Here is a 19,809-nt window from a genome sequence, read left to right as displayed (position 1 = left end):
CTTGAGCTAATAAATGGTAAGTCTGAAAGCTCTATCGTATTGCAAAGTGTCTGTTCTATATCTAACCAGGACTGATCTAGTGAGTTATCTTGCAACCATCTTGGTATATATTGCAGCCTGTTGGCTAAGAAATAATAATAAAAGTTGGGTAGATCCAGTCCTCCTCTGTCTTTGGTCTTCTGAAGTGTTTTAAAGCTAATTCGTGGGGGTTTATCCTGCCAAAGGAATTTAGTGATTGAGGTGTCCAGAGATCTAAACCAGTCAGCTGGTGGTTTGTTTGGGATCATTGAAAATAATTTATTCTGGGTAAGACCATCATTTTAATTGTAGCAACCCTCCCCATGAGTGATATCGGTAAGGATTTCCATCTTGCAAGATCATCTTCCACTTTCTTTGAAAGTGGGATGTAGTTTAGTTTGGTTAGATCTGCCAACTTGGGAGAGACATTAATTCCCAGGTATGTGATATTCCCTGACTCCAGTTGTGTATTAAGCAAATTGACAAAAGAGAAATTAATTGGAAGAACTGTAGATTTTAACCAGTTTATTGAGTAATCTGAAACTCTTGAAAACAAATTTGTCAGTTATATTGCTTGGGAGAGAGAGGATTGAGATTTTCGGAGAAAGAGTAAAACATCATCTGCATAAAGACTAATCTTATGTTCTATTTTCTTTCATTTAATGCCTCTAATATCTGTTGTTTGCCTAACTGCTGCTGCTAGGGGTTCGATAAAGATAGCAAACAGTGAGGGGGAAGAGTGGTAATCCCTGCCTGGTCCCCCTCTGAAGACAGAAGCTAGCTGATATTTGGTCGTTCGTCCTGACACATGCTGTTGGTGAACTGTATAATGTTTGTGGCCAGTTTATGAAGAAGTTCCCAAAACCAAATGTATGTAAAGTTGCAAATAAGAACTTCCAGTTAACTCTATCAAAGGCTGTTTCTGCATCTAGAGATAATATACTAGTTTCTATGTTTCTACTGCAAGAAAAATCTATAAAATTAAGTAATCTACGTGAGTTTGTGGATGACTGTCTACCCTTAATGAAACCAGTTTGGTCAGGGTGTATTATGAAGGGGGTTACCTTCTCTAATCTTTTTGCCAGGGCTTTACAAATAATTTTGAGATTCACATTAATAGGAGAAATTGGGCGATAGCTGGTAGGAAATACAGGGTCTTTGCCTGGTTTTAATAAAAGACTAATATTGGCTGAATTCATGTTTGGCTGTAATCTGCCGCTCTCTTCGATTTCCCTCACCATTCTGAAGAATGTTGAAGCCAGAATGGTCCAGAATTCTTTGTAGATTTCTGCTGGGAACCCATCTGGACCTGGAGCTTTCCTATTAGTCATGGATTTAAGGGCTTCCTGGAGCTCAGCTGATGCTAGTGGCGAGTCCAGGACTGTAGCTTGGCTGTTTGATAATTTAGGAAGAGTTATCCTGTCAAGGAACTCATTGATCTCGTTATCTGATGGGTTTATCTGTGGTGAGTACAAAGTTTGGTAAAAGTCTCTGAAAGTGTTGTTTATTCTTTCACTATCATACTGTGAAATTGATATTTTGTGAATTGTTAAAATAGCTACACCTCTTTGCCTAGAATTATAGCAGGCAGAGAACATGCTGGGAAACTCAGATGTTTTAAGTTCATCAGCAGATGTGGCAGATTTATGGGTCTCTTGTAATAATATTATGTCTGCTTGCACTCTTAAACTGATCAAAAAATTATCTCTTCTCTTGAGCCAGCTCCATGTACTTCCATGAGACAAACCTTAGTGCACCTATAGATGTGTGTGAGTAGCTAGAATATGACACCTTCATGTGTATGAGATAAAATAAGTAATTAAACGCATACATTAATCTGATAGTGCATCCCTATTTCCTACCAAGGCCTGCAGAACAGTGAAGTGTCATTGCAGCACTCCTTACCAGGTCAACTGGTCTTTGTGAGTGGAAATTTTGCCCTGTATGGAATATAATGACCTTCAGGCTCTCAACGATAATATGGCCTATGCATGGATTAGTCAGTCCACTCTATCGCCTCCTGACAGGGGGGGTGGAAAATTGTTCCCAAAGTAGCGTTTTGGGTGTAGTTTGGCAGAATTCTTTTTGGCTAAATATCTCCCGGTTTCTGATGCGTCTAACTACTGATGTGGGTTCATCAATAAAGTTTTCTGATATTAGTCTGCCTCACCAAGCCTTTCTTCAGAATATATTCATTGGCTGATTTAAAGGTGACAGCCGCAATCTGAACAACATCTCTAAACCACAGCATGTTGAACCTCGAACTTAATGGACTCCAGCAGCAGAAGACCACACCTCGGGCCTCATGTATCAAACATTCCTAGAAAAATTCCTAAATTCCTTCCTATGAACAAAATGAGAATGTTCATACAGTCAAAATCCTGATTTATGAAACATGTGGTGGCCTCTCGTACACACGCTCCTCCGCACTCGTCTGATGATAAGTCCCACCTGAGTGTACCCAGGTGCTCGTGTCCATTCTCAGTCATTTACATACAGGAACGTCCTCAATTAGCCATATTTGGTCACACTACATCCTCAGCACAAGAGGGGATCCCCTGCGTTCTACTCAGGAAAAAAAAGAAAACTTGTGAGATCGAGACACCTTGTTGAGTCAATGAGACAACAACGGCCCAGGATGGTACCAGCTAGATACACCTAATAAAATGGCGTTTCACGTTTAGACTTTGAGTCGATTCGAGTTTGGTCATCAGAGTTATGGGTTGTACTATCATTCAAATTAGCGGAACCCTTGTGCGGTTTGATATGGTTCCTGTTGACCCACTTATAGACAGGATATTTGTTTCCTTCAGTGATCTTGATCTTATACATGACCGGAGAGAGTTTTTCAGTTATCAGCAAAAGTTTCTTAGCCACTTTATCAGAGGTGACTTTTTTGTGACCGAAATTAGGAGCAAAGATGTAGAACCAGGCCTAATCACCCACGTTGAGTTCAGAATGGGAGGCCTTCTGATCATAATAAGCCTTCCTGCCCTCAGCTGATTTCTCCAGATTTGTCTGTGCAAAAGAAAACGCTGCAGGCTGATGGTTCTTCAGGTCCTACAAATACTGCTTGCTAGTGTATGCCGGAGCGGCACTGGGATGAACTGACTGATACAGCAGGTAGAGAGGCAGGTTCATTTGTCTGCCGGTCATCATTTCAAATGGGGAGACACTTGTAGACTCATGAGGAGTAGCCTGTATGGCCATAAGGACCAACGGAAGCTTCACATCCCAGTCTCTCTGACTAGAGGACACGTATTTCCTTAAAATGCTGAAAACACACACCTGTGTGTGTGACAACTAATGGGACTTTAACTTTAACTTTAAAACAGTCCGGTTCATCCTTTCCACCTGCCTGGAAGACTGGGGCTGGTAACCAATGTGGAAATTGTCCTTGACACCCAACATCCGCCAAAGATGTTCCATCACTTCAGAGGTGGTGAGATCCCCTATCCAAGTTAACACATGTGGGGAGACCGAACCGGGAGAAGATGTGATTCATCAAAAGGACAGCAGTTGTTTGAGCCATGTCGTTAGGTGCCGGCAAACATTCGACCCATTTGGTGAACGCACAGGTCACGGTCAAGAAGTATTTGTTACCTCTGCTGGACTTGGTCAGGGGCCCCACCCAAATTGCAGGTCCGACCACAGTGTGGAAGGCCCCCTGCTCTGAAGAGGAGCTCTGTGGATGGGGTTAGATGGCTGAAATTTACAGCAAACCAAACAGCTCTGATGTAGTCCAAGATGTCTCAACATCATCAGGGAGCCACAAGGGGTTGAAGGACCATGGGGTACCAACAGATGCACCTTGTTTGGCAAGAGAGTCTGCAAGATTGTTCAGATCCTTATCAGTTCCAGGTGCCCAGGAATGACCTTCGACTTTACGCCAATAGATTTGCATGTCATGTGATGTCGCTAGGGCATCACAAGCCATGAAAAGGTCTTGAAGTTTAACGGGCTTCCGGTTAGAGGTTAAGAACCCGTTACTTTTCCAAGAAGGTAGATGACAAGTGAAACTGAGACACATGTAGTCCAAGTCGGTGCAGATCACCAGCTTGCGGACACCATGGTCAGCAGCAAGTTGTAGTACTATCAAGATCCCAGCCACTTCTGCAAACTGTGAGGTCTTAGGACCCAGTTAGTAACACCAAGAGTTTTTCCGGTTAGCCTGTAACCAAACGACACCCACGCCTGAACTAGGTTCAGCACCGTGTCGAAAGGAACTGCCATAAACGTACACAGTTGGCAAATCCACAAAGAGAGCTTGGTCAAAGTATTGGTGGTTGGGGTTCAGCAGGGTCTGGGGAGGGTTAGCTGGTAGGACCTGGCACGCAGCCAGACCCATGCCAAGAGGTGCGTCAAAGTCAGAGGACCAATCGTGAAGTGGAAAAGAGACCTGGATGACAAGATCATGTGACAAGGAGAGAAATCACAGACAGTTACTGCACATGGAGTGAGTTCTGGAGGTCTGACTCCTCCTCCAGCAGCAGCGCAGAGGCGGTTGAAAATCGACTGGTGAATGAGGGTGTAATCTGAACCTGTATCCAGGAAAGCGTTGCAGCGGAGCACCTGCTCTAGTGTCACAGGCACCACAGGCTTACCAGCTCTCCAGTGAGAAAGGAGGTGTCCCAAGAACAGTTGGGCAGACTCGACACCAGGGGCGCCAGACCGTCGTCACAGGCGGATGAGTTATTTATCAGTTCAGCTGGACCAGAGCTTTGGACTACGTCCTGGAAATCAGAGTCACAGCACTTGTCATCTGTTTGCAGGTTTTGTTCCACATCTGGAAGCAGATCAGCAGAAGAAAGGGCTAAAACATTTCCAGGGCAGGAAGCATTCTCAACAGCATCAAGTATTTTATCTAAAGATAGGACTTTTTCATCCAGATTTTGGCATTTCTGGTTTAAATTGGAGAGCTGCTGTTGAATGTCCTCTTTCATTTCAGTTAGAAAATCCATCAAAAGTTTATCCCGGTCTGCAGCCATTTTGATGACTCCACAGAACCCTTAATTTTGTGATGAATTTAATAGAACTGGATTTAATAAGCTTTTGCTGAAGATGCCGGATTAATACCTGCCAATAGGTGGCGGTACCGGTCAATGAAGGAATTTGGTCAGAGAAGAAAACACGATTGCATGACTTCCTGGTCACCAATCTCTCCAATAATAAAAGAACTAGCAGATTAGATAGTTCTTTTTAAGTATATTGGTTTAAACGCAGCGGTTTATAAAACAAAATGTGTATTGTACCAGAAAACACAAAAAGAGTGTAATGTACAAGAGGTGCCACAAGATGGTGTTAGAGCGCTAGGCAACAGTGCGGGAGGGGTAGTGTGCGTCACTCCGTGACGTCACTCCGTGACGTCACTCCCTTACGCAGAGTGACGCCATCCAAAATGGTGGACGGGCCGGGTAGAGGTCGCCTCTCACAATAAAAATCAAAACTGCACCCAAAACTGCTAAAAACATGCGGGAGCTTGTTTTGTAGAGTATAGCGAGTTATGACAAAGGCAAACGCTGGGTCGAACGGTTGACAGCGCTGTCAGATTTGTGTCCGTGGGCGTTGTCAGGCCTTGCCAATAGCTAGCTTACCAAAGCTTGGAGGTTTTGTGAGGCATTTCTCTCTCTCTCTCTCTGCTTGATTCACTCGGGAATCAGCTCTTCGACCGGCGGAATACCGTGGGTTCTCACGCTAATTTGTCAGTATAGCGTGTAATTTGTGGTATGTATCTCGCTACACTCTTTTTGATAGGGCTTAAGACTAGCTTTCTTGCTAACCAGGCTGCGGAAAATAAAGCACTTTTCTGGCTTGTTAACCAGCTTCAGGTGACCCTGGGTAATTCTGATATAAGTACGGAATTAATGTCCGGTATTCTTGTTGGAAAAGCGTCTGGCATGCAGCGTTAGAATGCTAATATTACCAGTTTGATCAGGATGGATTAGCAAGTAGTTAAGTGCTAAGTGGAGATCAGCGTTTCCTGTCTCATGTAACACAAGCTTTACCAACAGTGACAAAATCACACAGATAAACGTGACAGAATCACTCAAAGGACGTGACAAACTCACACATAAATGAAGTTACCTTTAAATATCAACAAACAGTTAATCTCTTGCCGTTTTTGCTGTAGATTCTAATTGACACACAGACTGAGTGGCAAGGGAGAATAGCGCCCCTGGTGGCGGGAATGGGAGTCTCCCCGTTTGTGAGATAGGTAGGGACCCTCAGGTGGCGAATAACGAGATTGCCCTCATTTTCCACCCAGACACAGAAAATCATAGTTTTTTGAAGAATTGATTCATCAGAACCCACACGAAGTGGACGAGTTTAAAGTCTGGCTGGCTCGCCAATATGTAGGGTTTGAGAAATTGAGTGCTTTAAGAGCTCAATTTATATTACCTCTACTTTAGACTAGCTGTGATACTCTATTTAAATATAGAATATCAACCTGCTTGGTCTTTATTGTGTTTAATCAGAAGATTCTAGGATTCTTTGTTTTATTCAGGGACTGTAAATATTTAGTTTTGATTCAGGAAAGAGTCAGGTTTGCAAAAGTAAGAATTTAATTCACAAACAATTAAAACATGACAAGTTAACTAACATTTACTGTGAGTGGATGTATCTAGATGGAGTAGATGTGATGTATGAAACCTATTTGTGAATGCGGTGTTATCAGAACCTCCGTATCTAGGAAAGCTGAGTTCTGGGTGTAAAAGAATTTGGTTTGCATTAAGCTATGAAGTTGATTCTTATCAAAAACACATCAGACGCAATCTGTCATGTCTACATACCCACTCAAAGGCCCTCGTGATAGATCCGGAATGTCGAAGTCCTTGGACTCCCAGGCACCGAGGTCCGTAGAAGAAACTGTGGCACTAATAGACCGGTCTTAGAGTTGTCTCCAGGTCACAACAGGTAGTTGTTCTGCGTCTCGAATGGATTTTTAAGGGATCTTGCTGTATCAGCTTCTCAGGTGAAAAAAGATTTTGACGGCGTGTCAAAAGCTTTAATGGGTTAGAGAGGTTTTGCATTAGATGGCTGGTCTGAAGCTTTCTCAAGAACTGATGAATCACCAAAGTAATCTGGTTTTAATGTTCTCATGTTATGATTTGTGTAGCCAACCAGAGGTTGACATATTGAGGAATATTACCAAGACAACCTCAGAAACATGCCTTCTTTGATACCGGATGCTCTGATCTGGGGTAAAGGGCTATTTATGTGTCACGCGTTTGACTTTACTTTTCTTTGTTCTTGTGTGAGTGCAAATGGTGATGACCTCATCATATCAACATGCTGAAACATATATCAATCAATGTAATCATAACATTACATTCATTTCAAACTTCAATCAAAGATTAATGAAAGCATTTCATTATATTATAATTATTATAAGAAGCAATAAACAAATGTTTATTTAATGATTATCTAATTTATAAGTTTTAAATGTTCATATTTAATTTAAGAAAGCATTCTTTGATTTAGCAACTAATCCGAGCTGCGAGTGTTCACCTATTCAGAGGCATGAAGAATCCTGTAGGACGATAAGGGAAGCTTGGGCCTTGAGGAGAGAACATTATTGTTGACAATACGTTATCATGTGTTCAGAGCTGCAGAGAGGCTCTGAGCTCCAGCTGATGGGATGAAGGCAGGCAGATTAAAGGGAACACATGCAGTCTCATGTGTCCATTTTGACCAGATGTTGAAGGGTCAAACTGTACCTAAAAACGACTATTGCCAGACATTACACTGGTGTGTGAACATTTATAACAAATGGAAAACCCTTCTTGATCAACTGTGGGAATTTATATAAAACACAAAATCTTGGAGGAGCACCTCAGATTTTTACTAATAATGCTAATGTTACCTGTTATGTTAGGGTGGGTTAATGCATTTTTCTGAAATGGTGACCATTATGAACCATCAACCATGTTTTATCAGTCATATGGCCGTCCCCCAGCCCAGGTGGAGTTGGCGTTCACCTTCAGAACACCGGAGATGGTGTTTCTAAGGTAGAGTCACAACTTTGCCCCAGGCTAAAACACAGAGGCTTTAGATTAATAATTTCCCCTTTAGATGTTGGTTATTGATTTTCAGAAAGGTTTCTTGGCTGATTAAATAAACATAATCACACTCATGGTAATGAGTTTCACACTTACAGACCTGAAGGGCAAAAAACCTATTAATTGAGCTACTTCAGGAGTTCAGCTCTGCAAAAAAAGCTACTAGCACAGCAGCCTCCATGGACAGGTTTTCTATAAGACTATTTTTTCACAAAGGAGGTTCTCACTTGCATAACAACATGCAATAAATCACTAATTAATATATTTATTACATAAGTAACTAATAGTCACTTCATTTATATTTCATTAAAGTCAATAATAATAATAATAATAATAATAATAATAGTAGTAGTAATAATCATAGTAACATTTCTGACCAAAACATCCAGCAGACCAATGTGCCATGATCAACCCCTCCAGGTTCCCCTCAGTTGTCCCCTAGTGTTCTGTGTCCTTATAGTCCTCAGCTCCCTCCAGGTTTTCCTCATGTTCTCCTAGTCTCTCCACTGTAGTTTTCTATAGGTTTATGATTTCAGTTCTTTAGTCTCCTTTAGTGTGTGTGTTCCCTTCCCCACTTCAGATCATCCGTTTACTTATTATTAGTTTCCCCGGTGTCTTTGTTTCGACAGTGTTTTAAGTTCGGGTTATTTTAGTAGCATTGGTTTAGGATTTAGATTTGGTTTTCTCCCCTGTTTATTTCTGCTTCTTCCCTCATTTCATTAGTTTCACCTGTGCCCAATTCCCCACACACCTGCTCCTCGTCTCCTATCACCCAGCCCTGTGTATATAACCCTGTCTGTGTCTTAGTGTTTGTTGGTCCATTGTCGTGTGTCAGCGTTGTTTTTTTCCCCCCTTTGTGCTCATAATTGAGCTTTGGTTTTTTTGGCTTCCTGAGTTTCAGTTTTCAGGATTGGAATCCTGCACCTTTCAGCATTTTTGTGTTGCTACCTTAAATAAAGGAATTTACTTTTTTCAACCGCTCCTGCTGCGAGTCGTTCTGGTGTTCTGCATCTTGGGTCCTAACCTCCTCCTGCTCTCAATGTGACACAATGTGTCTATATAGAAACCTTCTGATGTTGAAGAAAATGAAAAAAATAATCTTTGGGACTTTTTATTGCTAAAACACAATTTTAAAAAGTGTTCGGTGTACCTTTGGTTAAAGGTGGTAGCACTGTTGTCTCGCAGCAAGAAAGTGGCCGGTTTGATTCCCACCAGCACTATATTTCTGCTCGAGGTTAGCAGGGTGTCCCCATGCATGTGTGAGTTTTCCTCCCACGGACCAGACACCTGCTTGTTAGTGTGACTGAAGACTCTAAATTGTCTCTATGTGCGAGTAAGTGTCCCTGTGCTGGACTTGAGACCTGTCCAGGGTGTCCCCTGTCTCTCGTCTGATGGCTGGTGGAGATAGACACCAGCATCCCCACAACCCTAGTAATGATGAAGCAGTTTAGATGGATGGATGGAGGATGGCTGTGGGTTAGTGTGACATTATTATTATACATTTTCCATAATTTAAGTGCCCACACGTTCCTTTGATGACACTCGCCTGAGTTGTCAGCACAGATCAGGACATGTTTTGTTTTTTCAAAAAAGACCAGTGTGTTGCAGTTTATTTCTGTCTCATTGGTTGATGCACCCGCGGCCAGCCTGACGATACAAATCCCATCGACTATGCTTCATGCAGCACACGATTCAATCATGAAAAATCCTTAGAGGAATTCAGGCATATGGCAATTATCTGTCCACATGTTGACACAGTTTAAACACTTTCATGTCAGCAAAATGGTCCTCCAAAATACACAAAGAAGAATTTTTCATTTAGTAGTGTCACAAAATCAAGCTGTCTTAGTAATCCTGTCTCATTTTACCTGGTTCTTAGCCATGGGCCTTGAATGGCTCAGGCTCATAAAGGGGACAGTCGTCTGCTGGATGATGGGCCAGATGTGACCAGATCACATGAAATCAATAAAATCCATTTGCAACAAAAACAACCAGGTCTTGTTCCCAACCACACTTCAGCATCGCTATAAAGAAGGCTTTAACCCTTATTCCAACACCTTTAATGTTATTCCTGCATCACATGGTGCCATGGTACAAGTAGCAATGTAAAAGCCAACATGTTTCCTGGTCCATAAACTGGAACAACAGTCCATTCTGTTAATTAAAACTATCTGAGATAAATCAGAATTGGCCAAAATCTGTATCAACGAACATGAAATCTGCATCATCCCTGAAAACCAAAATATGTGCATCTCTATCTAAAAGTCACTCTCATGGGTAATTCAACCATTCATGAAAATCTGGGAAATATTTTCCTGATGAAGTAACTTCCACAGAATTCAACCTGGTTGAGCTACATGATCTCAACCAAACCGCTGCTGGCATTCAGCCTCTTGAGCTGTGGTGTGAGCATGAACAGGACCGTTCTGTCAAACCTGCCCGTCCGTTCACAGAGCCCTCCAGCTCTAAATCACAGCGTTACCAACATGACTAATCAGAACCAGAAATTTATGACCTTTCCCTCCCTCTTTTTGAAACACCACACACACACACACACACACACACACACACACACACACACACACACACACACACACACACACACACACACACACACACACACACACACACACACACACACACACACGTTGCTTCTCTGTGTGGACACTGCCTTTTAACCCACTCACACCAGCAGGACTTAAACATGGGGCTTATGGGTCAGCGATGGACTGATTCCCCTCTTTGATATTTGAGCCGTGGTTTTGACTGACTTCTTGCTGCAACACTACTTGTGTGCTTCTATGGTTATCAATGAGAAATGCTTAGTTAATTATTCTGTACATCTTTAGATGAGTATGATCCAGATATTGGTGACTCCAACAGGTTTAACAACATATAAAATTTATTTAAAATCTTATTTCTTTATTTTCATTAAAAACCTTAAAGCAGTATTACACACAGTCCGCCCGTCTGTCACAGAAGAAGCTTTGGTGTCAAGATTTCAACGATGAACTGCTTGAGAGGATTTTACCCAAAAATAAATTCAATTCAATTCATGACTTTAAAACATTTTCATCCACTTTGTCCTGTTGCTTTTGTTCTCTTTATCTAATTGTATGCAAAAGTTACAGACAGCCACAAAGTGAAGAAAACATTTTTTTTAACCAAAGGCCAAAGGTCAAGTATGTTATTTTCTTCCTAAAACCTCTCCCTGCCCCGGGCGCTTCCTACCTGTGCTGGGTGTGTGATTGTGAGTCCGTGCAGATTCCTTGTGTGTTTCCTTCCCTCGGTCTCAGCGTAGTTTCTCTGGCTACGTGGGCTGCAGGCTGCTGCTCTTTTATAGACCCACCCCTCCAACCTCCTCCTCTCATTCACCCTTTCATTAGGGGAGAGGGAGAGAGGAGCATTCAAGCAGGCGAGGAGGAGGTGAGGTAAAGAGGAGGGCAAAGAGGGAATACAGGGATGGATAAGAAAAGGGAAAAGATGAAAGTGAAACAATATGGGAAGTAACAGTGTCCTAGAAATACTCATTTTCTATTTTCTGGTGAAGTTTTATGTAAAAACAATTTTCAGAAAAGCAAAACAGAAGAACACAAATCCTTGGATGACAAAAAATGAAAATTTTCTGAAAATAATTTACCTGGAGAAGCATTAACACAACGTGATATTTCCCCGAAGTACTGGATTAAAGCTGCAATAGCAAATTTGGAAAACAAATTGGCTTCTAAATGTTTGTTGCATGACTCTTAACAACGTTCTAACCTAGTATAGCTATAAATAAGTTGTAGAGATAAAAAAAGAAACCTAAAAGTAATAATAAAGTGGATCTCTCACATTTGTCTAAAAACCTCCTCCAATAACATGTTTCAGACTGAAAGCAACTATTAGACCACGTGCTTGTTGGTCTTAGCAAATCACAGCACTTCTTCACTTCCCTGGGTCCTCCACTCATCACACACTCATGTATTTAGCAACAGAACACCACTGGTTTGAGAGGTTCTCCGCTCAATAATACCAGAGAAGAAGAAGGAGCCGGCTGCTACCACTTCAGCTTTAAGATAAACTACTAGAGTCCCAAAAACAAACACCATTTGAAGTCACAAACAACAAAAGACATTTGGACCTAGAAAACAGCGACTGGTGTTTAGCGCGATCTCGTTTCGTCTGGCATCGCAGGTTTCCAGTTCCGGCAGAACACCGGGGGAGGGGTGAGTGTGTTTGTGTTCAGAACTTAGCTTGTTTGCAGATTCGCCATTACAGCTTTAATTAATCTTGTGTAACATTAACATTATCAACAGCTTCTCATTTTAGTGTTTTAGTATTCACACTAATTACATTTCACATCATCCTTCTGCATTCGCCGCATTATATAAGCATCACGTATTAGGCAACATTTAATTGGTTTGGTGGTTGTTACCACAAATCAAAATCCTATTTATCGTACAGTAATTTAGTTGAAATCTAAAGTTCTTCTGACATCCAACATTCAAACTTTTGTTTGCAAATCATAGTTTGTTCTTCTTGCTTTTAAATTGCTCTGATTTGTGCCAGAGGAAACTTTCCTGACCTAAAACTAAGCAGATCTTCCTCAGACTGACAGGGACAACACCCCCAGAGGTAGCTGTCGAATCCACAGTATCCACATTTGCAGTAGTCTCTACTAGAAATGAATGCCTTGTAATTCGTACTCTGGGGGAAAAAGCTTTGGTGCACCAGTTTGAGGAACTAGAAGATTGCCACATCACAGAAGAGCTAGATGTAATTTTGGGATTTTATTAATTACAGTCGAGAATGAAGACAGACAAGGATGTTAGAATTCTGAGATGAGCCAGTACACCTGGGTCAGTCTAAGTACGGTTAACTGCTGTCTTCTTTTTAATGCACTTACCTTAAAGGTGTCGAACACTTGTTTAATCAATACATTTGCAGAGGATGTAGGTAGGAATTAATGCTTTTGTAAGTCGTAATTGGTGTGGGGGTGGGAAAGCTCAGATGCGTTGTTTCAGGAAGTACAATTCAGCTGGAGGAGAAAGTAGAGCGGTTCACATGCCAGGACAATTCTGCAGATTTTTTACATGATCTTGCCCTCCTGACAATCCTAAGGATGCAAACAATAACTGTAAAGTCATTAAATATCATCTAATCAGATAATCCTACCATGTGTGATGTGTTAAAGCTTCTCGCCAGAGTATTTCTCTTACCCAATGGCTCCATCTAGTGGCGGACAAGCATATCACACTCCTGTTTTTTTAAGATGGCGACTTCACGTTTTTGTTTATAAATGTGCTTCTGTAGCCTACAAACCAGTGTTGTCAAAAAATCGATACCTAGATATAAATTGATACTAAAAGTGGTATCTAAATTAGATATTCCATCCCTGTGGTATCGATATTATGGACTATTATACACAGCCTTCTTCAAGTACACCGGCACGCACGACAGCCAGATGCCGTAAAGAAGCCTCCGCCTCCCAGACAAACAGAAGAAGAAGATGCCGCATGGCTACATTGCAATTTCCCACGCGAGTTGTCTCCGATCCAAGTTTTGTCTGCCAAATAAATAAACAAAAACATAAACAGCGAATTTGGGAGGCGCTTCACAGCCCAACTTAATTAGCATACCAAGTCCGACACGTAGTTGTATATTCACGCTTATGTGCTTAAAGGAAAACTCCCATTTATCGCAACCCGGACTTAATTTCTAGCATGCAGTACGTTTGTTTACTCACGCTGACAACTTTGGTGCTACTTGGATTCCCCGGGGTATTTAGATCCATCGGCGAATCGCCATCAGCGTATATCCATATAACGGGTGCGGACGGGCACCCATGGTGCAGCCTCGAAATAAGACATTATCTGCACCAAAACATCTCTATGTCGAAAGGTTTAGTTAGGAATCATTAACATGATTCCCCTGTTCGTTTGGAGCGGGTCTGGGATTTCTAGGCGTGAACAGACTAGCCGCGGCTAATCTAACCGGCGCTTTTAATGACGTCACTGCCGTGCGCCAATCTGTTTTTATTAAGATTACCGGTAGATGTACCTTTGTCCTACTGTGGAGAAATTCATTTTCTCCCTTTATTGACCAACAGAGTTGTTCAAAAGTACAGAACAAAACATATGGCATTACATCTTATGACAAAAATGCACCTTAAACAGAGTTTAAGCAGCAAAACATCACTCTGCAAATAGTGTGTATATAGTGAGACAATTCATGATTTAAAGTGTTAACTTTCGCCAGTTTTTGTATGCACTTTTTAAAAAATGCTGATACTTGAAAGGTTTAAGCACTTTACACACTTAATTCTTAACATTTAATTTTTGCAATATAAATTGAGGAATGTTATTTTTTGAATAAACTTGTTCAATAAATTGGTGTTTTTAAATAGTATCGAAATCGAGTATCGAGTTTTTCCCCCAGTATCGAATCGAGATTGAAATTTTAGTATCGTGACAACCCTACTACAAACAGAGCTAAAACAGAGTTTTACGAGTATTATTCTCATGTCATGTTCTGTTCTCATATTTATATTTTAGATACTTCCTTGTCCGTGAAAAGTTCATAAACTCTGCATCAGCCGAGGTATTCCTTAAATTTGGAGCAAGTAAGTGGTAGTCTGACGCTAGTGGTTAGTTTTGGTCAGCGCTGTTTCCAATTGCATGGAGCTCTGTGGGGCAGGGGACGTGTTGCTTGCATTATATCGCAGTACATGATAAGATAATCACTTTTATGGATTTCTGACAAATCATACATAATTTCTGAAAGGGGAAAACTCCAGAAAGCAGCTTTAACTAGCGTTCTGGTTTGCTCAGAAAGACGTCCGATCATAAATGCTGGCTGTTAAACATGTTGTATTGTCTTTGTCTAATTTTCAAAGACAAACAAATGTGCTTCCGGTTGATGTGAGATCTAGCCAGTCAGAAATCAAGGTGATGGAAGTGCACAGCACTGTCACCCTTCGCCATGTTTACTTCAAAGTTACCTTCAATCTCGCTAGATTGTTAGACTGAGCATGGAATATCTGTGAGGGAAATCAGTTTTTGACTAATGTGTCATTTTTGCTGTGTTGCACCACATCACACACTGTAGAACCAATACTGGTATGTCTGTGTTATATTTTTTACCACATAAGTGGTCTTTTACGCTTTGAAAATTGTCTGACAGTCATAAAAGCCTGCCATGTGAACTGACTTAATCTGTCTTTCAAAATGCTTTATCAAAAGGGAATCAGAGTACCACTGGATTTAGGTTTGGGGCTGATGTGCAAGCATCTGGTGGCTGAGCCAAGTGACTGGCCCAGCTTCGCTAGTTACATGTCTGTAGACTCACCATCTGCCACAGATGTGCTGTAAAACTTTACACTAATGTGTGAAAAAATGATCTTAAAGGCGTTGAACACTTGTTTAATCAGTACATTTGCAGTGGTATTAGGAAGGAACTCCTTGTAAGTCATACTTTGGAGGGGAGGTAACAAATACTTGGACACCTTGCTTCTGACTGGACAACAACAACGGAACTCTACCACTGACTCTGTTTGCTCTGCTGTCGCGTGCCCGTCCCATTTACCGGTTCCTTTAAAACCCAGTCCCGTTAGAACTTATGAGACGGTGCATCCATCAGGGTTCGGGGGTGTATCGACGAGTATAATTGTACTAGATCCGGGTTTGGACTACCTAATTAGAATCTTGTCTTTTATTTTAAAGGTGAAATGACTTGCACGAATAGCCAGCCCCAGAGTGCTACACTTCTTTTAAACTCGTTACCTTTTGGTTAAGATACTAGAGAGAAGTCTGGGGGCAAGCCAAGCCTCTCAGCAATTGTTTGGGCTACCCGGAATTAATTGCGCCTCTAACAGCTTATGTGGGAGGTTGGTAACTATAAAATGATTTATGCTAGTTGATCAGGCTACCATAAGTTTATCAATTTATTTATTAATCCAACCTTCCAGCTGATTAGAGACTTTTTCAACCTGCAATCAGAGCCAAAATAACCTCGAATATTCTGCTTTTATCGCCCTTAAGACAACTCGTTACTCGCAAGGAGGGGGAAGTTAAAACTTCCCTTATCTTAAGGTTTCTTTATATTATTCTATTACAAACTGTAAAGTAAGTCCCGATAATTGAGAGACCGATCTTCGACATGCTTACCTCTGTGCTATTATGGCCAGGGCTCCAAACGTGAAGCTTTAGAGAAAACCTGAAAGAATCAGGATTATGTTTCTTTTTCAAAAAAGGTTTATTACAAAATCAAAATACAAAAAATGGGTAAAGTGAAAAACAACTGCTATCCCCCACGGAGGAATTAGTTCAAAATGATAAGAGTTAGTTTACACTAGCTCTTGTCTTCTCAGAATCTCCCCAAGAACGAAGCCTAGCTCTGCTTCTTTCCAAAAAACTGCCTGTCATCCCCCATCCAGCAGGACGGGGGATGACCCCTCCAAATCTGCTCTGTCTCTTCTTGTCGTCTGCCCCAGCCAGCCCAATCTGATCTGAGCTGCATCCTTTTATATCACTTCTGAGACTGCTCTAAACAATGTAAGAGTCACAAGTCATTCTCTCCTGACAGTTTAGGTCAAAGGGTCATTTACCAGATACACTTTTTTAGCTCTACATAAGACATTTGGTATCTTTTTCACTACATGCAGTATTCACATGAGGGCACAAAAGTTACATTCTGCACTCCTGGAATGAGAGCACAGGTCATAAATCTTCATCTTGGTAGCAAATTGTAGATCTTCCTCCAGCATTCCTGAGAGCTTCTGGGTCCAGTTGGACTTTCCTCACTCCATGCCAGTCCTTCTTTTCCCGCCAGAGGTGGAGTTAGGGGCGGGCCCAGGGGTGTGTCTATGGGTGGATCCAGAGAAGACAGCCTGTCTTTTGACCCTTTGCCTAGTTCTGTCCTCACCAGCAAGTCCTGAACTATTGTCCTCTTGACCCTTTTGTGACCCTTGTCTCTGACCACTGTTTCTAAGCCTTGACCGATTGCTCGGACTTGCAACACTGCAACATTGATGTTTTATCTCCACAAATAACATAAGCCTTGAGGAGTTCTGCTGTGTGGTGGAGTAGCTAATGCTAATAGTTAGCATCTATTAGTCGAGATGTTCTCTGCTGTTTTCTGGATGCTAAACTAACAGCCTTTCCCGTCATGAGTAAAGATGGGTGAGTCCAGGAATGTTAAGTGACACTGTGACGTAGATCTGTCAGGCGTTTCAAATCCTAGAGTTTCACCGTCTATTTTCAGTCAGGAGCTAATGCAGGAGATACAGTAGGAGACTGTTTCCATGATCAGCCTGAAAAACTCAGAGACTGATTATAAACAGACATAATAATTAAACTGTGTTCCACACCTTTAATCTGTGCAAATAACAGACACTGTGGTATTCTTGTCTTATACATAATGTTTAATGTGAAGAGATGTTCTGGGGAGAGTTTGGAGGACATCTGACTGTCACTCCTCCACCAAGCTGTGGGAGGAACAATCAGATGTCCTCCAAACTCCCTTCACAGAGTGGCAGGACTGCATTACTGTCACTCTGCTCACAAACAAAAATCTCTGCTGGAAACAAAAGAATCATGACAGGCATTCATTTAAGTGTTTCTTATTATGTGTCTGTTGGGCCTTAATTATCAGGACAAGGTCTGTTTCTCTCTGATTAGGGCTACTTTACTATGGCTGTATGCTAACTGATGGAAGGTGACATGCACTGAAACACACAAGATGCTATAACACAACAGAAGTAAATTGCTTCATTGTTTTGATCTCTGTTGTCAGATTACTGAAGAAGAATCATTAGCATAAGTTAAAATAACTTTTATTAAGTATGACATAGGTCGACGGTACAGGTCAGATTCAGGGATAGCTTTTTTCCCAGGGCGATCTCTATAGTAAATAAGCATAAAAACAATTAAAACTGCTTGGCGACTTGTCAAGGCCACCGTCAACTATTGTGCTGCTATTCTAATGCCATTTTATACATAATATTTTAGCTGATATTCTGTATATATTGTGCTATTCGGTATATATTTTACTTACTATTGTTTTGTTTTAGGGGAACTTTTATATTTATAAGTAATATTGTATTGTGCACCAAGGGAGTGGCACTCCAATTTCATTGTATCCTGTACAATGACAATAAAGGCTATTATTATTTTTATTTATTTATTTATTTATTTTGTATATTTGTATGCTTTCACTAAAGTGCCAGAATCAATCCATGCTTCTAAGGCAGTTTCAGGGTTAGTTTATGGAAAGCGTCCTTCTGATGATGTGGGCACTTCCGAGAAGAACAATCTTCTGGATTTCTTGGATTTCTTTATTATTATTATTATTATTATTATTATTATTATACATAGGTTTATGTAAAGAGTCAAAATTCAGTGCTGGTCTTTCTGAATTTAGTTGCCATTAAATACATTTAAAGGCAGTGCGTGCCTAAAGGTCATCAGTATGTCATGACTCCCATCCTTCACCCTCCTCTGCCTCCTTATTTACTCTTCATTCAGCTCACCTGTCCCTTCACCAAGCTCCAGCCAAGCTCTGTTTTCCCTAGCAACAGTCAGCATCACAATCAACTTCATTCATCTCACCTGTTCCTGTAATCAGCTTTCATCCGCTTCAACTGCTTCTGACTCCTCAGCTCATCTCACACACCTGCTCCCCCTGCTATAAAAGAACCATCCACCTATCCAGTCGCTGCCAGATTATTGTAAAGCTCACGCCAGTAAATTCTCCAGCACTCCTTACCTCTGCCTGAATCATAGATCCTGACCTTTTTCCTGTATCTCTACCTGCCCACGTGCCTGCTCCCTGCCTGGATTGTTGTCTGCTTCTGACCCCCTGGATTCTCGACCTTCGGACCATTCTCTGTATTCTGCCTCCTGCCTGCCCCTTGTAGCAATCACGGATCTCTCTGGTTTTGACCCATGCTTCCTCCTGACCCTGCCTCAGCCTCGCCCACCTCTGGTAACTCCACATAAAATAAAGACTTTTAAAGGTGCTTTACAGTGTTTGGTGTCATTACGGGTCCTTCTGAGTTCTGTTCGTGACACAGTATGCCACAGATCATCGGCTATAACACTGTTCAGCCATCAGCATTTACCCAAGAAACTGTGAGCTTTCCAAACAAAAACAAATGCTCTGTTTATGACCTTGCCATCTGGGGAACCATCACAACAAAGTTGCTCTCCTGCTCCCTAATCTTGTGCTGCAAGTCACAAGACTCCTGGGGTATCGTCATCGTCGTCATTATCATCATCTACAAAAGCACCTTACAGACACGTTATGCCAACAAGGTGCTGAACAGGACTAAAATAAGAAAATAAATACAAGAAATACATCGCAGGGTTTCCCAAAGTGTGGTGCTGCCGCTAGGGGGTGCGCGAGGTGAAAAGTGTAATGGCTGCGGAGCTCAGAGAAGGCTGTCATATGTCACCATTAGCGTAGAAACTCATTTGTGGGTGGGCCAAAGAAAAAGTAAGTGGGCACAATAAATGTAATTGAAAACAAGTATATTTTTGCGCGCACGCGCGTGTGTCCTCCACATGTGCCCTAGCTTCATAATAACAATGCGTCGAGCTTCAGCACTCTGGCCTGCGCACGCTGATATGTTCCATATTTGATCATTTTTAACGGTGTTGGAGGAATCTGATGGTGGTGAGTCATTCTGGCAGATTGTAATTAACACCTGTCTCATGCAGGTGTTCTGACATTGTAAACCTCACACACAGAA

General features: G+C 41.6%; 1 protein-coding gene across 2 annotated transcripts in view; it reads right to left on the bottom strand.

Annotated features, from left to right (window-relative positions):
- The window catches only part of pnoca (prepronociceptin a), a 67,820-nt gene extending 56,390 nt beyond the window's left edge, over positions 1–11,430 (bottom strand). Inside the window, exon 1 of one of the 2 annotated variants that reach the window (XM_054737168.2) lies at positions 11,310–11,430. The gene's annotated coding sequence lies outside the window, so the exon portion shown is untranslated. The remainder of the gene's footprint in view (positions 1–11,309) is intronic. The other variant, XM_054737169.2, reaches the window with a different exon arrangement.
- Positions 11,431–19,809: the final 8,379 nt, after the last annotated feature.

The sequence above is a fragment of the Nothobranchius furzeri genome, chromosome 9, assembly GCF_043380555.1.
Source record: "Nothobranchius furzeri strain GRZ-AD chromosome 9, NfurGRZ-RIMD1, whole genome shotgun sequence".
NCBI classification, from domain to species: Eukaryota; Metazoa; Chordata; class Actinopteri; order Cyprinodontiformes; family Nothobranchiidae; genus Nothobranchius; species Nothobranchius furzeri.
The sequence above is the reverse complement of the archived record's forward strand: the minus strand, read 5'-3'. Positions and strand labels throughout refer to the sequence as shown.